Here is an 18,253-nt window from a genome sequence, read left to right on the forward strand (position 1 = left end):
TGACTTCGTCTCTGGTTAAACATCACAGCTCATGGGTGGGAGAGCAGTGAGGGGAGCTCTGGAAGCCAAGTGAGTCCCAGGCCTGGAAGTTACGCATCCTGCATCAAGCCAGTGTGAGGCAAGCTTCAAAGGCTTTGTTCTTTGACTAGGATGATGGGAGGAGAGAGGTCAGAAAACACAGTCACTAAAGGTCTGTAGGAGGAAGGGTGCGGAGTCTCCATAGGAGTGAGGGTCCTGCTCGTCCGGGTTTTTCAGAAAGATGGAGCAGGCCAAATGGCCAATCTGACAGAGAAGTATAATGGAAAAGAAGACTCAGCAAGGGAGCTCAGGAAAATCACTCACAACTACCCAAAGTCCAGCTCTTCTGGGCAGTCGAAGGCCAAGCAGACAGTGATGCCCAAAGGCCCTGTGGGGTGTTGGTGATCAAGAGTTTCAGAAAAGGCAATGGCCCAGTAAAATAGCCTCACTACTTACGAGGCTGGACTCTGAGCCACCAGGAAGAGGTCTGGGGGTGGTTGAGGAGGAGGCAGCAGAGAGGAGCTCATTAAAACTAAAACAACAACAACAAAACAGAAAACCCGAGCCCTAAAAGGAACAGTCCAATATCCTGCTGGAGGGACGCTCCAGCGTCCAGGAGGACCAGCACCAGGAGAGGCTGGTCCTCATTAGAAGTTATAAACGAGGGAGAAAACACCAGGTCGGCCTTGGACATGGCTGCAACAGGCACAGATGGGGTCTTCTCTGGGCGAATTGGCTCATCACTCTTCAGAAAAGAAGGATGAGGGCAGCCCAGGTGGCTCAGTGGTTTAGCGCTGCCTTTGGCCCTGGGCAAGATCCTGGGGTCCCGGGAATGAGTCCTGCATCGGCCTCCCTGCATGGAGCCTGCTTCTCTCTCTGCCTGGGTCTCTGCCCCTCTCTCTCTCTCTCTCTCTCTCTCTCTGTGTGTGTGTGTGTGTGTGTGTGTGTGTGTCTCTTAAGAATAAATAAATAAAATCTTTAAAAAGAAATAAAGAAAGAAAGAAAAAAAGAAAAGAAAAAAGAAAAAAAGAAAAGAAAAGAAAAAAGAAAAGAAAAGAAAAGAAAAAAAGAAAAGAAAAGAAAAGAAAGATAGATGTGACCAAGAGGGCCAGTCCCAAGCTCATGCCTCAGCTTTAGCTCCCTCCATGGGTCTGCAGGCCCAGACCGGGCCCAGGCAGGCTGAATGCAAGCAGCAGCTCAGCTTTACTGAGAGACCTCCCGATCTCACCCTTCACCACCAGAAAGCACCCCGGCATAGAAGGAGCCAGGCCTTGGAATCATCCCGAACCCTGGCCCTCCCGCTCCACTACAAAAGGGCACATGTAACCATCTCTGATGTCGTTCTTACAATCTGTGATGAGCTTCATTTATTTCCCGGTGAACCATTTCTCTCTGAACGAGAATGAAAGCTCCATGACAGCCGAGGGCAGGTGTGCCTTGCTCATCACTAGGCCCCCTGACAGCATCTAGAACGGTGACTGCCACAACACAGGACTTCAACAGATCAATGCACGGCTTCAAACACCAGGCAGTCGTCTGCAGGAGCTGTGCCAGAGCGTGCCCTGCCAGGTGGATGGCCCAGGGACTTCTCCAACGTTGTGCAGCCAGCTCAGGATCCCCACCCTTTCCCTACAGTCCTGACCCCTCCTCTTCATTCTGTCTCAGGAGCACAGCTCAGGCCCCTCACCTGAGCAAAGACCAGGGCAAAGGGACAGCTGTGACAGGGAAAAGGACACCGACTAGTTCTCTTCAGGCTATAGACGTGGTGGTGGAAAGAAGCCACGACCAAATCTGCAGTCACAAACAGACAGAGGGGAGCATGCAGAGAGGACATTGGAAAAGGCAGGGCCTGAGAGAACAAAGGACATGGTCATCCAGTCCCAGGATGGTGGAGTCGGGGGTCCCCAAGGAACCCAGGAGTATATGATGAAGTGAAATAGTCCCAGGGTGAAGGGGAACATTGCAAAGTTCATTTCCACAAGTGACTGTAATACAGGCTGGTCACATTCCAGGCGCAGAGCTCCTCAGGACATCTTTCCTGACATATTACCAAACAATTGCTTTCTGTGTTGATTTCCACAAGGGAAACATCCTCCTTCTAACAAATTCCTTAACTTGTCAGAAAATAACCTGGCGAGCTCTGAGCGAACATGAGAGCGCACAGCCCAGGCCAGGCTGGCAAAGAGAAAAATTCTTGATTTGGCTGGGGAGTATTAATTTATGAGACTCATTTTCAACTAGCCGTTTGTGATTATAAGAGTAATGCATCCCCACCTTTGAAAAACAGAAAACCACAGAGAAGGAGATGAGAATAAAAATCACCTCAAGTTCAACAACATGAGAACCACTGCTACCATTCTGGTCTTTTTTTTCCCTCCTTCTACGCACGAGCCTTTAACGGAGTCAGGACCATACTGTGAATGTAAGTTCAGTTCCTGCCTTTTTCCACTAAAGTCCATTTAAAAATACTCCACTGCGTTCTCAGAAAGAAGGTCACCCTTAGTGAATAAACAAATTAAATAACAAAATGAATCAAAGTTAAATTTTTTTTTGATTATCCACTGAGCCCCTATTTCTCCAGCAAGAGAAAAAAAAATAAAATCACTCCAGCCAGCACAGAAACTCCCAAAGGATAGAAATCACAAGCTTATCTTATCTCTTACCTCTACTGTATTTTCAGTAGACATTTATGGTTTTGAACAAGCCACATAATTACTTTTTTTCAAATCAACAAGGGAATTTTATATCTACATCTTACTATTTTGAAGCAAGCCTTGGGAAGGCTTCGTCTTCTAATCTGCAGGTAGACCAGAGCATTTAAAAATGATTAGCTCACAATCATGGACCATGACACCCAACTGGAAGTCCTAGCTTGGGTTTTTTTATATCATGTCACCTATTCAGTGGAGTAAGCAAACGGCCTTGCCAGAGATGTACTGTGTGTCCTGAGCTACCTGGTTGGGAGCTGCCCTGATGTCTGCCCATGTCCCAGTGGAGTACCTAGGTGTTCATGTAGGCCCAACACTTTGGCCAGTAGAGAGCAGAAGAACCGCTCTGCCTAGCAGAAAAGACCATCCAGGATTAAGATCTGTGCACAATGCATTTTCTTTCCTATCTCTCACATTTTACACTTCATTCAACAAGTATGAATGTCCATGCCAGCCCTTATACCGGGTGCTGGGGACACAGGGGAGCAACACAGACATTCTGCCAGTTTCTATGGAGCTACAGTTTCCAGAGCATCTTCCCTTCCATTACTCTCACAGCCTGGGAGACAGGAAAGGCCATCACCGTTATTCCCATATTGCAGACAATAAAGCAAACATTCTTCAAAGTACTTTGACCCGTGTGATAAGGCAGAGGGGTTGGACTCAAACCTAGGTCTTCTGACTCCTAGCTCAGTGCTCTTTCTACTGTATCACTCACACCAATGAATTTCCTCTAATAGGCAACTGAAGTCTTTGGGATTATTCATAGTCCCTCCGGCACCTTGGTTCTAACCTGGCTGCCTAGTTTCTGAGCCATGAGCCACCTTGGCTTCCACACAGCTGTATATGCCCTGATTTCTGTGTCCCTGCCTAGATTCTGACCCCAGACTTAGGCATCTTCCTGGCTCTCAAGAGAGCTTCAAAACTCTATTGAATCCTTCCCATTGGTACCATGATGCAACACACTGGAAGCTTCTCCTAATGTTCAATCTCCTCTCCACTTTTTAAAATAGATTTTGTTGGACTTGTGATCTCCCACCTAAAGATATTTCTCAGCCTCCTTTGCAGTTAGATGTAGCCATATAACTAAGTTCTGGCCCCTAGGGTAAAAGAAAGTGCTACTGCCAGGTCTTGTCCTTAAAATGACTACATGTGTCTCCACTTCTTTTCCCCCAGGAGATGGTAAAAATAGAAGCTTCCCCCTTCAACCACCAAGTGGAAGCCACATGATGAAGACTGAAGGCCTGAACCACTACCTACTATGGACTAGTTTCAGCCATTGTGTCTGTGGATCTCTTTAATACAGGAACTTGCAGTGTCCCAACTAAAAAGGTTTGAGTGACAGTAGTTCTACATTCTCCAAGTAAAGCCCCTCACTGCCAATTAAATACTTTAAAGAGGAGATTCAAAACACTTTTATAAAAAAAAAAAAAAAAGTGTTCCATCCAGGTTTATTTCGGGGAAAACTTCTAAAAAATAAAACTACCAGGACCTCAAATATGATTTATGTACAGACCACAGGAAAAACTGAGAGAGCCCAGAGAAGCAATCAGCCCCCTGTCTGTAATAACAAGATGGTAGAGAGGTCTAAGTGACAAGCACGACCAGTCCTCTCTCCTACAGCAGTTCACTCCATTCCTGGAAAAGGTACCAAGAGCTAAAATGATGTGAGCCAAGGCTAATTTCCCCATGGAAACAATGTGATAGCAGGAGCTTGTATTCCTAACCAAGAACTTGATGGTCAACTTTTAAAAGACATGACATAAATTTCATGTTTAATCATCTCTTAAAGCTTTTGGACCTTTTTTTTTTTTTTGGATTTAATTTATTTGAGAGAGAGAGAGAGAAGGAGAGTGAGCACGCATGTGCAGTGCATGAATGGCAGGGGGAGCAGAGGGAGAGGGAGGGAGAAGCAGACTCCTCACTGAGCAGAGAGCCCGATTTGGGGCTCGATCCCCAGACTCTGAGACCATGACATGAAACAAAGGCAGATGCTTAAGCAACTGAGCCAGCCAGGTGCTCTAAAGCCTTTGGGCTTTTAAAGCTAGAAGGGCTGTTGGTCCAAAAATATACCACAAAAGATATATGTGTATTCTATGCCATACAAAGCAGGTGCAAATCAATTAAACCCAACACAACAACCTATTACATGATCTTTTATTTATTCTGATTCACTAACAGTATATAGCACAAAATACTTCAATTTAATAATTCCTGCTGATTTTTGAATACAGTAAATCAGGTTATTTAACAAGATCTTTTTTAAAAATTTTATTTATTTATTCATGAGAGACACAGAGAGAGAGAGAGAGGCAGAGACACAGGCAGAGGGAGAAGCAGGCTCCATGCAGGGAGCCCGACATGGGACTCGATCCCGGGTCTCCAGGACCACACCAGGGACTGAAGGTGGCGCTAAGCCACTGAGCCACCCGGGCTGCCCTAACAAGATCTTTAATAGAGAAAGCAAAGAGAATCTTGGGAACAGAGTAAAAGTTAAAGTCAGGAAAGCAGTGTGTAAGTCCTGGCTGTGCCACTGATGACTAGCTTTGGGATCCAGGGCAGTTGCTTAAACTCTCCAGATATGTCACAGCCTGAAAAATGAGTCTTTATAAAAACCTCTCCTCATGGGGCCGTGGTGAAGACTAACAAGAGAACACATGTAAAAACTACTTTGCAAATCACACACACAGAGGTAAGCAGTATTATCACAATCATGACATTTGCAAAGACTTTTGTGGGGAGATTTTGACAAGCATCATGATGAACACTGAGCAGACTACAAGGTAGGTGGCTACTTTTTGAAAAACTGACCCAGAGCAATCCCTTGCACTGTCTTCTTCTTGCCTTAAAATTCCCACATGCATTAGGCAGCAAGAGTTGGTCAATCTGCTGCATTCAGTGTTAGCATCCATTTGCTTGTGGGCTGTCAGCAGCTGGTGAGAGCTGCTCGAGGTCAGCCATGGGCTATGAAGAAGAGAGAGCTACAGTGAGCTGAGGTCACTGTGTGACGTGTCATTTATCAACCAAAAATGCCTTCTAAAGATCCACTGTGATGTCAGAAACCTCAAAACCAGGGTAGGGAGCATGTGGGGTGCCAGGAAAAGGTAGAAAGAAGATGGTAGTGTTGAGAGTGTAGGCTCTGGAGTCCTGGGTTTGAATCACAGCTTTTCTGTCCCCTGTATGTTATCTGAAGCATCTCTGGGTCTCAGTCTCCCTAAGCAGAAAGTGAGACTAACAGTATCCACCCCACAGGGCTACTGTATTAAATGGGTAAAGACACAGAAGCACTTTGCACAGTTCTTGGCAGATGGCAAATGCTCAAAGGTTAGGTATTAATAATAATAATATACAAACCTTACAAAACTAACAAAAATTAAGGTTTGGCACATCTCCAATCAAAACTTTGCTACAGGCTTTAGAAGCAGGTATTACCTGGACGGCACGCTGGCTCACCCTTTAGCCCCTAGGCTAATTGAGGTCCTTCTGGATTTCTGCCTCATGCCCCAGAAGAGGTGAAACATCCCAGCATACCCCACTGGCCAGCTGGCTAGATCCTGACACTTGTTTTTCAGGTTCACAGATGCCCATCACTATCCTGAGAGGTGTGTGCAGAGGAGAACAGATTAACTTGAGTATCTCCGCCTAACCTTTCCAGCCATGCCCAGGCAGTGGTTTCCCATCTCTAAGAGTGAAATATAGCATCACCTTTAAAATATGGCCCTACTCAGCAAAGTGAGGCCCGTCAGCACCCATCTGGTGGACAGCGCCACATCCCTAAACATGCCCTAGAGTCAGGGGAAACTTCCTTCGATGCCCTCCAGGCTATCCCTGCAACACAAGCACCCCTTCACTCTGAAAACCTCAACAGGGCTCCCTTTAACCAGGGAGCAACTTTATAGCTTTCAAAACCCTTATTCTTTCCTTATCTCATTCCAGCATCAGACCCACACTCTAAGGGGTTGGACAAGAATTGTTACGACTGTTCCACAGATAAGGAACCAGCCACAGTTTGAGACATTTATGTCATTTGACTTAGGCTACCTGGTGCTTAAGTAGCAGAAGCAGTCTAGAATGCAAGTTATCTGGTTCCTCATCTCGTATTCTTTCCAGAAAATGTGGGTATTTGTTTTTAAACATTCATAATGGTGCTTTGCTTCTGGAGGATTCATTAACCGAGGCATCTCGGTCACAGTACACTGCAGATTCCACATACTTGAAAGACACACAGGCAGATGTTCGCTGCACTCTAGAAATCTAAAGGGTGACGGAAAACAGCCATGTCAATTAACATAATTGACAATTCCCAGCTCTGGCTCCCTCTAACTCTGTCTGGATTCAGCTAGCAGCCTCCTAACAGGTCTCTACTGCAGCTAGTCCCCTCTTTGCTCTGATACAACTGAAACACATAGCTTTAGGGATAATTATTTCACATCACTGAAATCGTAATCATAACCACAGTAAAATGAACTTTAGTGGTTCTCCCTCCACTGCTTACCAGTCTCTACCTACCTCACCAGGTAAACTCTGACTTGCCACTTAGCCTCACAGGGTTTCTCAACCTACAAAATGAAGAAGTAGGCTAAACAGAGCCTTGTCCACTTCCAGCTCATGACTCTAACACCCCAACCAAATCCAAATCCTGCATGTGAAGGACACTGAGAGATAGCAGGGTCCAATGGTCAAGAGCTTCCATGGCCTGGTTTTTAAGCTTACATCCTCAGCTTCTTAGCTAAATTGACCTTAGGGAGGTCACTGGACCCCTATGTGCTTCAAGTTCCTCATCTCTAAAATGATGCTAATAATAGTACCATTTCATGGGGTTTTACAGGCATTAAATCAGATAATACATGTGAAATGCTAAGGACATCATAAGAACTCTCTATATACTAGTAATTACTATCATCTGAAATGATGTGCTTCATGTTTAGGCATTGACTGATCTTCCAAACTTAAATTCTCACCACTGTTGGAGAACCCTCCATTCTAGGCAAGTCTCCGTTCCTGAATAGAGGTTGGTCATTCGTACTTCTGTGCTTTTAATTGTGCTATGTTCCCACCCATACACTCCCTGGAAATACCTGTGCTATCCACCCTTGTCTGTGAATCTGAAAGGTATACATTAATCCTGATCATTTCCATGAGGCCTCCTCCTCTCAATGAGAACTCACAAAAAGATCTCTTTGGTCTCTGAACTCCTGTAGTACTTACATATAGTCTAGCCCACTTCATTGGTTTTATACATGGCCTTGGATTATCTTCTATCAACAGATGAAACTGCAGGCTCCTTGGCTACAACTCTTTCTTTTTAAATTTTTTTTAAAGATTTTATTTTTTCAGTAATGTCTACACCCAACATGGGGCTTGAAACTGCAAATCTGAGATCAAGAGTCATATGTTCCACTGACTAAGCCAGCCAGGCGCCCCTATAACAACTCTGCTCTCCTTCTTGGTTTAGCCTGAGTGCCTGGCATCTGGCCCTTCAGAGATGTGTTGACTGAATAAATGTGTAGTACTTATGCCCAAAGAAATACACAGTAAGTTTTCTTTTAGTTGACGCAGCTCAGCTATTGATTTGTGGCACTTTGAGGCCAATTAAAGATAACATAAAGATGAACATCAGCCAGGCTGGGACAACTGTGGCCAGTTAAGTCCCAATCATCAATAAAGATACTGATGTCTGGCCAACCTGAAGAAAAGAAGAACACAGATGTCAAAAGGATGTGGTAACCTAAACTCCAAAGTATGCTGGCAAGACCAAGCTCATGAGGGTTAAAGAGGGAAGGAAAGTTGAGGTTTCCCCAGGCTGAATTCATTCATTTAGTAAGTATTTATTAAGTAACTACTCTGTGCAGACACTGTCTTAGTTGCTGGGATTACATACAGCCGAGAACAAAACAGACACCATTCTCTGCTCCTAGTATAGCATCTAAGGAGGAAGGCCAGGTATGATGCCACCTTCCAGCTCCAAAGTGACAAGCAGCAGAAATTTCTTCCCCCAACTCCTTGCTGTGCCTTCACATAAGGAAAAAAGAAAAGAAAAGAAAAAAAAAAAAAAAAACCAAAACAATAATCAAATATCTCATTCACAGCTGACCAGAGGCCATGCTGAAAATGCTGCTTAAATCCTGAGGAGGCTTCCTTTGCTCAAATCTGGTGGGGAAATCTGCAGAAAAGCACCCTGTGCCCTGAGCCATGTGAGCTCTAACTCCTCCCTAACACCCTGCATCCCAGAGTCCTTTAAACAGCAAAGTTCTCAAATGGCAAATGTGGCTCATGACACCAAAGCCAAAGGCAGGGAGAGGAAAGGAGGAAGGGAGGGGTGGTCGTTAGCTAGTTTTCACCACTGCCAAACCTGAGACTCCTTTCTCCTTTGGAGCAGAAACCTCTTCTATCATCGAAAGCCTTAAAAAAAAAAATTTTTTTTTTCCTCCAGCAGGATACTGAAAATAGCTTTGCATTTAACATTTAAAATTGTTTTTGATCCCACACTCTTTCAGCTCTGCTCTCTCCTGCAAATTCGTTTCATTCCCTAAGGGCACTTAGAAGTATAATTCATAAGTAACAAACCATAGTCACCATTTTTATCCCCAAGAGTTAAAAAGAAAAACCAGTTTACATAATTATATGGAAGATAAGTTGGCCAAGAACACAGGAGTCTTATCTGGACCCAAAGTTCTAGGACGAAATTTCTTTCCACTCATTAAGAAAGATAGCAGATCAAACTGACAGAGTGCGCAACTGCTGAGTAGCATACACCAGAGCTTCTTGAGCTCCTCATTATTTGCGTACATCTACTTCTTCAAGAAGAAATTGGAGGCAGCCATTTGGGGGCAGGTGCAAAGAGTGAAATATATGGATGTTTTCCCATTGTGGTGTGTAAACAGGCTCTTCTAACCAAGAAGGACCTGAGAAATCAAAGCTCAGTGAGGGCAGCTTACTCAAAGTTATTCAGCAAGTCGGTGGCCAAGACTGGGCCCCAGGCTTTCCCAGCTCCCATGGCAGGTCTCTCTCCCTTCTGCACGCCACAGGCTCATTTATAAATCTCAAAGGCAACAAAGGCAAGAATTCCTTTCATAAAACTTTTTGACAGACTGGAAAAATAGTAGGAGATGGGCCCCATTGATGCTAATAGTAAATGACCTATAATGCCATCTAGATGAGGGAGTCCAGCTGCAGAAGGCTTACTTAATTCATGCTGAGGATACTTTAGTACTAAACAGGATGGCTTCAACCACAGTCAGCAGGAAATGGTGTTTGTGGGCTCGCCTCGGAACTAAACCATCTGTTTCTATAGAAAAAGTTATCCCAGGTTTCAACTGCCTGACAAGTGAACTTTGGGAACAGACCTGTTTTTAAGATGGCTGTGCATGTAAAATAGAATTCTGAGGGCTGAAGCTCTGCACTAAACACAACTGAAACAGCAATAGTTGATGGTACATGCTAGGTGTGTATTTATGAGAAAACCCTTCAAGCTGTTAATTTATGTGAAATCTAAAGTTTTATTAAAAGCCTTTCGGTTGCAGAATGTAGTTAACTGCTATTTCTATAATACATAACTAAGGGCAAATGCTCCAATTCTGTATGCGAATATTTGCAGGGACCTTCTGGCACTGGGCCCAGGTCACAGGGAGGATAAAGTATCTGTACACAAGGAACTCATAATACAGTTACACAGGCCTCTACTTTCCTCAAAAACAAGCTACTTGCAGCCTCAGGGCCTTTGCACTTGCTGTTCCCACTTCCTGGGACACTTTCCCCTCCTCACCCCCAGATCTTCCTGCAGCTAAGCTTAAATATCACCTCTTAAGAAAGGCCTCCCCAGGGGACCCAGCTAAAGCAACCTCTCCCCCACCATTCATCATCACTATTGCTTTACTCTGTGTGGTTGCTTTCCACACATCTATCCACTACCAGAAGTGAACGTCTTCAACGTTTACTATCTCTCTCTTGCTGGGACTCAGTTTTGTTCACTGCTGTATCTTCAGAGCCTATAACAATCCTGTGCACACAGTAGGCATCCAATACACTACAATGAAGGAGTAAATGAGGAGAGTTGGAGAATGGGAAGTGATGACAAGATATTTATTTGTGAAACAATTAAAAAATGAGAGAACCAGCCATCCTGATCAGATACAATGTGATAATTTGCTAATTATGAAGTCCCACTGCTTCTGAATGAATGGCTGGCAATCAAAAGTGAAAAAGACAGAGTATGTACTATGTACGTAAAGGGGGCAAATGGCACCAGAGAAGGCTGCACAAAGAAGTGACATCGGAGGCAGGCTAAGACAAAGAGGACATACCCCTCAGGTCAAGGAGGGTTATGTAAGCAAAACAGACAGCAGAAAGGAGCATGGCATGGGTGGCCCAGGCAGGGGAGGGCAGAGACAAGCAGCACTGAACCTCTGGCTCCGGGCTTATTCTGGGAATGGGGGTGGGGATGGAAGAGCAGGGAGGGCGAGGGGGAACAGGGTCAGACTCTGGAGAGTCTGGAGCACTGAACACAGGGGTGTCAACCACAGGCTGCAGGCAACAGAGCTGTTTTTGGAAGGCAAAGTTGGCCATGTTGTATGGGAAGAATGGAAGGAAGCAGAGGGTAGAACAGAAACCTGGTTAGAAATGACCTCACTGGCCCAAGTATGAGGGGCAAAAAGAGCTTCTTCCCTCTACTTGGATATGAGGAAAACGGAAGTAAGCAAGATGTCAAGGAATTTATCACCCCCCGAAAAAGACAATTTCCAGAGTATTTCACAATAGCATTCCATGGCAGATTCAGGTCAACTTCCCATACATCCTACACTTGGAGCGCTCAAGGAGGATAACAGAGGTTCCAAACAATAGCTCCGAGGGCAGAGCATGTCTTTCCAGGCTTTCCAAATCCGAGATTAATTACATTCAGTATAGCCTGTGTTTATTATCTTTCTATTCTTTGGGGGAAAAAAAGTGGTATCTAATTCCACTGTGCAGTATATATTTGAACATTATATAACACATTTTTATGTAACAGGTTCTTGACACAAGACAATGTTTCCCTTACTATCTAAATCTATTCGGGAAACAACTGGCATTAAAAATATATATATACACCAAGGCTGTTGATGCCTGTCTTTGGGTTAAGAAGCTGGGGAGAGGAGGAGGGAGGTGAGAGACTCTTGAAAAGGTCTCCTCCCCAGCGAGGAGCTCTGCAGATGGCTACAGGGGGGCAAGGGGTACCGGGCTCCATTCTGAAGTTCATCTCACGCCCGGAGCTGCCAGGGGAACGGCTGGCAGAGCCACACAAGGCTCATGTCAGATCAATGCCACAGACAGGCTTGAAGATGCAAGAGAGACAGAAGTGCACAAAGGGATGTGAGAAGAATGTTCACAAGCCCTCGGAACTGCTCCTGGGGTGAGATCGAAACCGCCATCGACTCCTGTTGCAGAGGACTTCAGTCCTGCAGGAGACAAGGTGCACAACCACATCTGTCAACAGTAAGACTAGTTACCAATCGGGGCGCCTGGGTGGCTCAGTGGTTGAGCATCTGCCTTCAGCTCAGGGCGTGACCCCAGGGTCCTGGGATCGGGTCCCACATCAAGCTCCCTGCAGGGATCCTGCTTCTCCCTCTGCCTGTGTATCTGCCTCTCTATGTGTGTGTGTCTCTCATGAATAAATAAACAAAATCTTAAAAAAAAAAAAAAAAAAAGATTGGTTACCCATCACTGCCTCCCGGCACAGGACTAGCCACTCACTGCACACGCACCATTTCATCTGGTGGCTCCCCCCAGCAGGTCCCAAGGACGGTGCTTAGAGAGCAGACTCTGGAGTCCTCTGGCCATAAATCCTGCCCCGCCCCACACTAGCTAAGTGACCTTGGGCAGTTTCCAAAACCACTACACTTGTAAAAAAAAAAAAAAAAAAGAAAGATAATCATGTACCTACCTCATGGGGTTGTTGGGAAGGTTAAATATGTTAAGAAACATAAGGTGACTAACATCTTTGGTGCACAGAAAGTGTTCAATAAAATGTTAGCCACTAATACCATCAGTACTATTATTTCTATTTTGCAAATGAGGTAATAAGCAGCTAACTAATTTGCCCAGGTCACATATTTCAAACAGTAGTTGAAGATGTAAATAGATGGAAATGTTTTACTTGGTATACATACAAAATCCAATGGGTAGCATATTACCCAGAATAGGATATCCAGCAGACCTCCATCCCCTTCTTTAACCAGGCTGGATGAACATGAGTTTACGCTGTTTGAAAGGACAGCATGTACTAACGTAAAAATCATTTCTCATCATATGCCAGCACTCGACATTCCCCTAAAGCAAAGATGACTAAAGCTGATCCAATCTCATCCTTCTGACCACATTAAGTCCCAAACTCAAATCTCTCCTCCCTGTAGATCTAACTACTCCTGGCCATGTCCAACGCACGTCCCTGATGCACCCCATCCCCTCATCTCCTCCTCAAAGGATCATTAATTGAGATTGGACAAGCACATCCTGAAGGCGACTTGGGGAAATCAAGACGAATTCCCCCCCAAAGTGCTTAGCCTGAGCAAGGAGGGGAGCTAGTCCCCGAGACAGCCCAACACATGCAGCAGTGCCTACCAATTCAAGCTAAATCCAGGCCTTGGGGACACTGCTGCCAGGTGTGAGGAGGAAAACAACCACAATGAAGAAATAGCTCCTGGAGGACCAAGCTTTGAGCTGGGTCTTAGAGAAGAATAAGATTTTGGCATGAGAGAGTTGGAACATGGAGTGGGCCAAGGGCTGGTCCAGGGAACAGAGAGCCCCTCAGTTTGACTGGATAGTCCCGTGCAGACAGCCAGGCAGGCTGGATATGCTGAGGCAAGAAGGAGAAGGACCAAGAGCTAACACTCACTGAATGCTTGTTGTGTGCCATGAATAGCTTCATGTATTTTTAAATAGTTTTAACTCACTTAATCTACACCACAACTCTTTGAGGTAAGGACTCCAGCGATCCCAGGCTTATCACTGAGGAGACCAAGACCTAGCAAGCAAGGAACTTGACCACAAATCATAAAGCTGGTAAGGAAGAGTTAGGATGTGCAATCTGCACTTTTCACCACTCAAACAGACTGCCTCTTGGGACAGCTTGGGGGTCGAGGGGTACAGGCACCAGTGCGATGAGACAGCACTTGCAAGTAGCATGCAGCCTATGACTCCAAGATCACAAATGCTGGCTCCAGGGGCCATTAATGTGTACGATGAACCTGCTAGCAGCTGAAGCAGGAGAGACAGATTGGGACAGAAAATGGGACCCTGGGTGAGAGGAACAGTATGAAGAGCAGTGGGCAGGGCAAACACCCACCTTTAAGGGTGTGCAGGAAGAGGACCAAGAAAGCATCATGACCCAAAGGCTGAAGGAAGAGGGAATTTGAAGAAGGATGGAATGAAAGGTAGGGGAACAGCTGCAGAGGGACCCAGAACAACCATTCTGGATTAAGGACAGGCCCCTGGAATTCAAGACTTAAAGTTTTTGGAGATCTGTGAGAACAACAGAGAAGGGTTGTAGAGAGAGCAGCCAGAGGGTGGGAGTGACGGACAGAGCAAATGAGAGAGTGGAAGAGGTGAACGTTCACAGCCCTGCAAGAGGCTGCCGGGCAGGGAGAGGGGAGACAGACATCCAGATTCAGGGGTACCCTGTACAGACAAGTGAAAGCTGCCTGCTGCATCACAGGCCCACAGAAGGGCTGTTTTTCCCCCCCTTCTGTCCTTCCTCTACTAAATTGAGATGAATGCTTTTCTGGGGTTGGTGAGGAGGCTGAGGACAAACAGCATGGAGGATATTCAGGGGGCAGGACCCTGGCAGCGGTGGGAGGGCGTGGCAGCAGGCGCTGAGGGAGGGCTTCCTGTGTGCCAAGCATTTTACATGCACCATCTCCCTTGATCCTCACGCAGACTCCATGAGACAGGCACTGTTGCTACACCACAGGGGAGGAGCCTGTGCGCAGAGGGGTCAAGCACTTGTCTAATCAGAACCCAAGTCCTAAGTCCTGGCACCAGAGTCCAGGCTCCCGCCCAAAGTGAAGGTCCAAGAAAAAGAAACAGAAGAGAGAGATCCAGTTGCTTTTTCTGAACTGGAAAGAGAGGAGGAGACATGAGGGGGGTGGGGGGTGGCAGGACATTTTGAGCAAGAAGGAAGAGATGCTGACAGTTCAAGTCAGAGCAGGTCTTGTTTTGAGAGAGAAAGAGGAGAAAAGCCAGGGTGGGTGTTTGGGGTACTTTTGTTGTGACAAAGTGGCAAAGTGGCAATGAGGAAAGAAAAGACTGCAGAGGGTGGCGTGCCTGTGTTTCTGGGCTCTTCACTAAACCTCAAGGTCTAGAGAGGATTTTTTACTTCCCTGCAAGTATCTACCGTGATGCTAACTAAAATCATCCTGTAACTGTAATGTCGTAAGGGGCAGAAATTGTTTCTTTGATACTGACTTTCTCTAACCACCCTCAGAGCTGATGTTGCAATCGCAAACAGAAGAAAGCTCACAGAAGGAAAGCAACTCTTACACCAAAGAGAGATATTAAATATTTAGTTTTTATATACTCTCATGCAGTTTTGTTAACATAGCCAAGTCTTTCCACAGTGCTCGTTCATCGTGGAATACATAAATTGCACAGAGATTGCTGGCGTGGAAGGATAAATCTGAAAACACGGCCACTTCCTTTTCTTCCATGTGGTATGCAAACCTCTTCTGCAGAAGGCAGACAAACTCCCGAGTAGTCATCATTTTATAAATCATTCGAAATGGATTCTTTAAAAACCCCATCTGTTGTTCTGTTTAAGTTTCCTGTGAAAATAGGACTTCAGCTCAGATGTTCTGGATGTAAATACCAACCTGAACTCAAACGTATTAAATATTAAGAGATGTAGAGGACTCTAGGGCAGGAGGTACCTTTGAGATCACCTATTTCAACTGCCTTACTTTCCATCTGAGGCAAACAGAACCCAGAGGGGTTCAGTGACTTGCCCCAAGTGGCACAGCCGTGAAAACCCAAATCTGGGCCAGAACCAGCATGTTCCGACTCTCAGGCTAGTGCTCTTCCACCGCTTGTTCCTTTCTCTCGCCTTCTCTTTAAACTTGAGGCGTACATTTAACTACAGTTTAAATTATTCTTCTTCACTGGCTACATCTAACCATCAAAACAAAATACCTCCACAGATCCAGCTTCAGATGATATAGGCAATTCCAAAGCCTTCCAAATAGCTTCAACAAACTGTTTTGAAAGACTTACCAATAAAGTGAACTCAGTAACAGATCATGGACCAAAAAATTCAATATTTATGTTTGAAAAAAATATTTTTGGAGTTTCATTGATATGGAAATGTAATTTAACAGCAGTGACTTTTTTTTTTTTTTTTTCCTTTTACTTGCAAGCACGAAGAGCATGAGATTATTCTAAACTGCTCAGGAGCAGCACTGATTATTTTAAGCTCATGATTCAACCAGTACATTAATTAAAAACTCCACCAACCCAAATTGACAGATCCTGATATCAATGGGACCAGAAGAATTAAAATAATAGTTGTCACATAAAAATAGATTAAAGTGGGGGAACAGCAGCAGATGTCAGAAGGACAGGCAAGCCTTGTGGGAACCGAGATGCATCATCTAATGGGCAGCGTTTGTGGATTCTTAAAAAAAATAAAAAAATAAATAAAAACGAAGACCCTGGAAATACAGCTACAGTCAAGACATGCTTCCTCACAAATACCGAATCTTATTTCTGGAAGCTAGGTGAGAAAACTCGGCTAATAACTCCAGGCTGGGGAGCAGCTCTGTAAGCAGGGAGCAGAGACTAGCAAGGCTCCTGGGCCGGGGAGGGGCCAGGGGCCGAGCAGAGGAGGGAGACGGGGATAGGGACGTGGAGGGAGGGTGTCAGCCTGGTCCCCCGTCGGCCGGGGCAGGCAGGGCCACCCGACGCCAAGGTCCAGGGCGCCCCTTCCCCCCCCACCCCCCGCCCCGCGCCGGCCCTCGGACACCTGCCCGCGCCCCGCGCCCCGCGCCGCCGGCTCCCGAGACCCCTCCGGGGGTCGCTGACTCAGGCCCCGCGGTCGGCACCCACTCCCACTCTTGCACTTGCACCGCCCGGCACACCGCAGCTCTCGCGGCTGTCAGCGCCGGCCCTCGCGAGCGGGAACCTTCCTTTGCTGACATCTGTCAAGCCCCGCGCTGGGGCCGGGCCGGCTGCGCCCTCCGCGGGGCTCCGGGGCTCCAGGGCTCCGCGGGCGGGCGGCGGGCCCACGCCTGGACGCCGGGCGGGCGGGACATCCCCGAGCCGTCGGGCACCTGCTCAGAGCCCCACGGAGGATGCTCCCGGGGCCGCCGGGGACACGGGCGGCGCGGGCCGGACGAAAGTTCGCGGGCTGAGGTCCGCCCCAGCCGGGGCCTCACATTCCCGGGGGGGGGGGGGGGGGGAGGGACGGGGGGGAGGGCAGCGCCCGGGCCCCGCGACGGGACAGGGCCGAAGGGGCGAGCGGACTCGCGCTCCCCGAGCCCGACGGAGACGCCCTCCCGCCCCCTCCCAGCCCCGCAGGCTCTGGAAAGGGAAGCGCAGGAGATGGCGAGGAGGGAGGGCAGGAGAGGCGCTGCTCGCCCAGCGCCCTTGGGGGTGCAGCCGTCAAGAACGGTCCACTCGGGGGTCCCCCCGGCCCCCCCACCCCCCGCCCCAGCTCCCGGGGATACATCCTGAGACGCGCCCTGAGCCGGATCCTGGCTCCCCAAGGGCGGAGCTGCCCCTTTAAGAGGCAGCTGGCGGCTTCCTCCCGCCCCGGCAGGTAGCGATGCCCGCGGAGGGGAGGTGGGCGCTCCCGCGGACACTCTCCGGTCCCTTTAAGGGCGCCTGCGGCACCTCTGCCCGCCCTACCCTGCAGCGCCAGCCCCCGCGGGAGAGGATGGGGGCGGCCGCGCGCGGCGCCTTTAAGGGGCGCAGCCTCCCCGCGGCCGGGTGGGGGCAGGGAGCGGGCACGGGCCCTTTAAGGCCGGCAGCGGGCACGTCGGGCAGGGCGCCCCGGCGGCCGGGCTGCGCCCCGGGGCGGTGGCGGGGGCGCCGCGCCTGCCCGGGTGCTAACGGCCCCCGACGGGGAGCGCGGGGCCGCGCCGCTGGCCGCCGCCAGCCCGACACTCACCGAGGCTCGCGGGAGCGCCCGCGTCCGCGCCCCCACTCGGATCCCGCGGCGGCGGCGGCGGTGAGTCCGGCGCGGGTAAACAGGCACCTCCGTCCCTGACCTACTTTCTGCCTTCCCTAAATGTCGCACCACTAACCTACTTTCCGACCAATCCGCTCCCCGCCGGCCCAGGCCCGGCCCCCCGCCCACCAATCGCGGCGCCCAACCCCCCTTCCCCGCCCACCAATGGAGGAGCCGCGGAGCCCGGATACCTGCCTCTCCCCGCCAGCCAATCCGGGCGCCCGAAGGGAGCCGGGCTCGGCGGCCGGCCCCGGCCAATCGGCGCGCGGCTGCGCGGCCCGCCGGCCAATGGCGTGGCAGCCGGGCAGCCCGCCGGCCAATGGCGTGGCAGCCG

At 48.2% G+C, this 18,253-nt stretch overlaps 1 protein-coding gene across 13 annotated transcripts in view; it reads right to left on the reverse strand.

The window, feature by feature from the left end:
* BMAL1 (basic helix-loop-helix ARNT like 1) overlaps nt 1-18,018 on the reverse strand; it is a 102,784-nt gene extending 84,766 nt beyond the window's left edge. For 7 of the 13 annotated variants that reach the window (XM_072794002.1, XM_072794009.1, XM_072794007.1 and 4 more), the window contains exon 1: nt 17,860-18,015. The gene's annotated coding sequence lies outside the window, so the exon portion shown is untranslated. Of the gene's footprint in view, nt 1-17,859 lie in introns of all 13 variants that reach the window. The other 6 variants (XM_072793998.1, XM_072793999.1, XM_072793997.1 and 3 more) reach the window with 3 other exon arrangements.
* Between the last annotated feature and the right edge of the window lie 235 nt (nt 18,019-18,253).

Source organism: Canis lupus, chromosome 23 (assembly GCF_048164855.1).
Source record: "Canis lupus baileyi chromosome 23, mCanLup2.hap1, whole genome shotgun sequence".
Taxonomy (NCBI): Eukaryota; Metazoa; Chordata; class Mammalia; order Carnivora; family Canidae; genus Canis; species Canis lupus.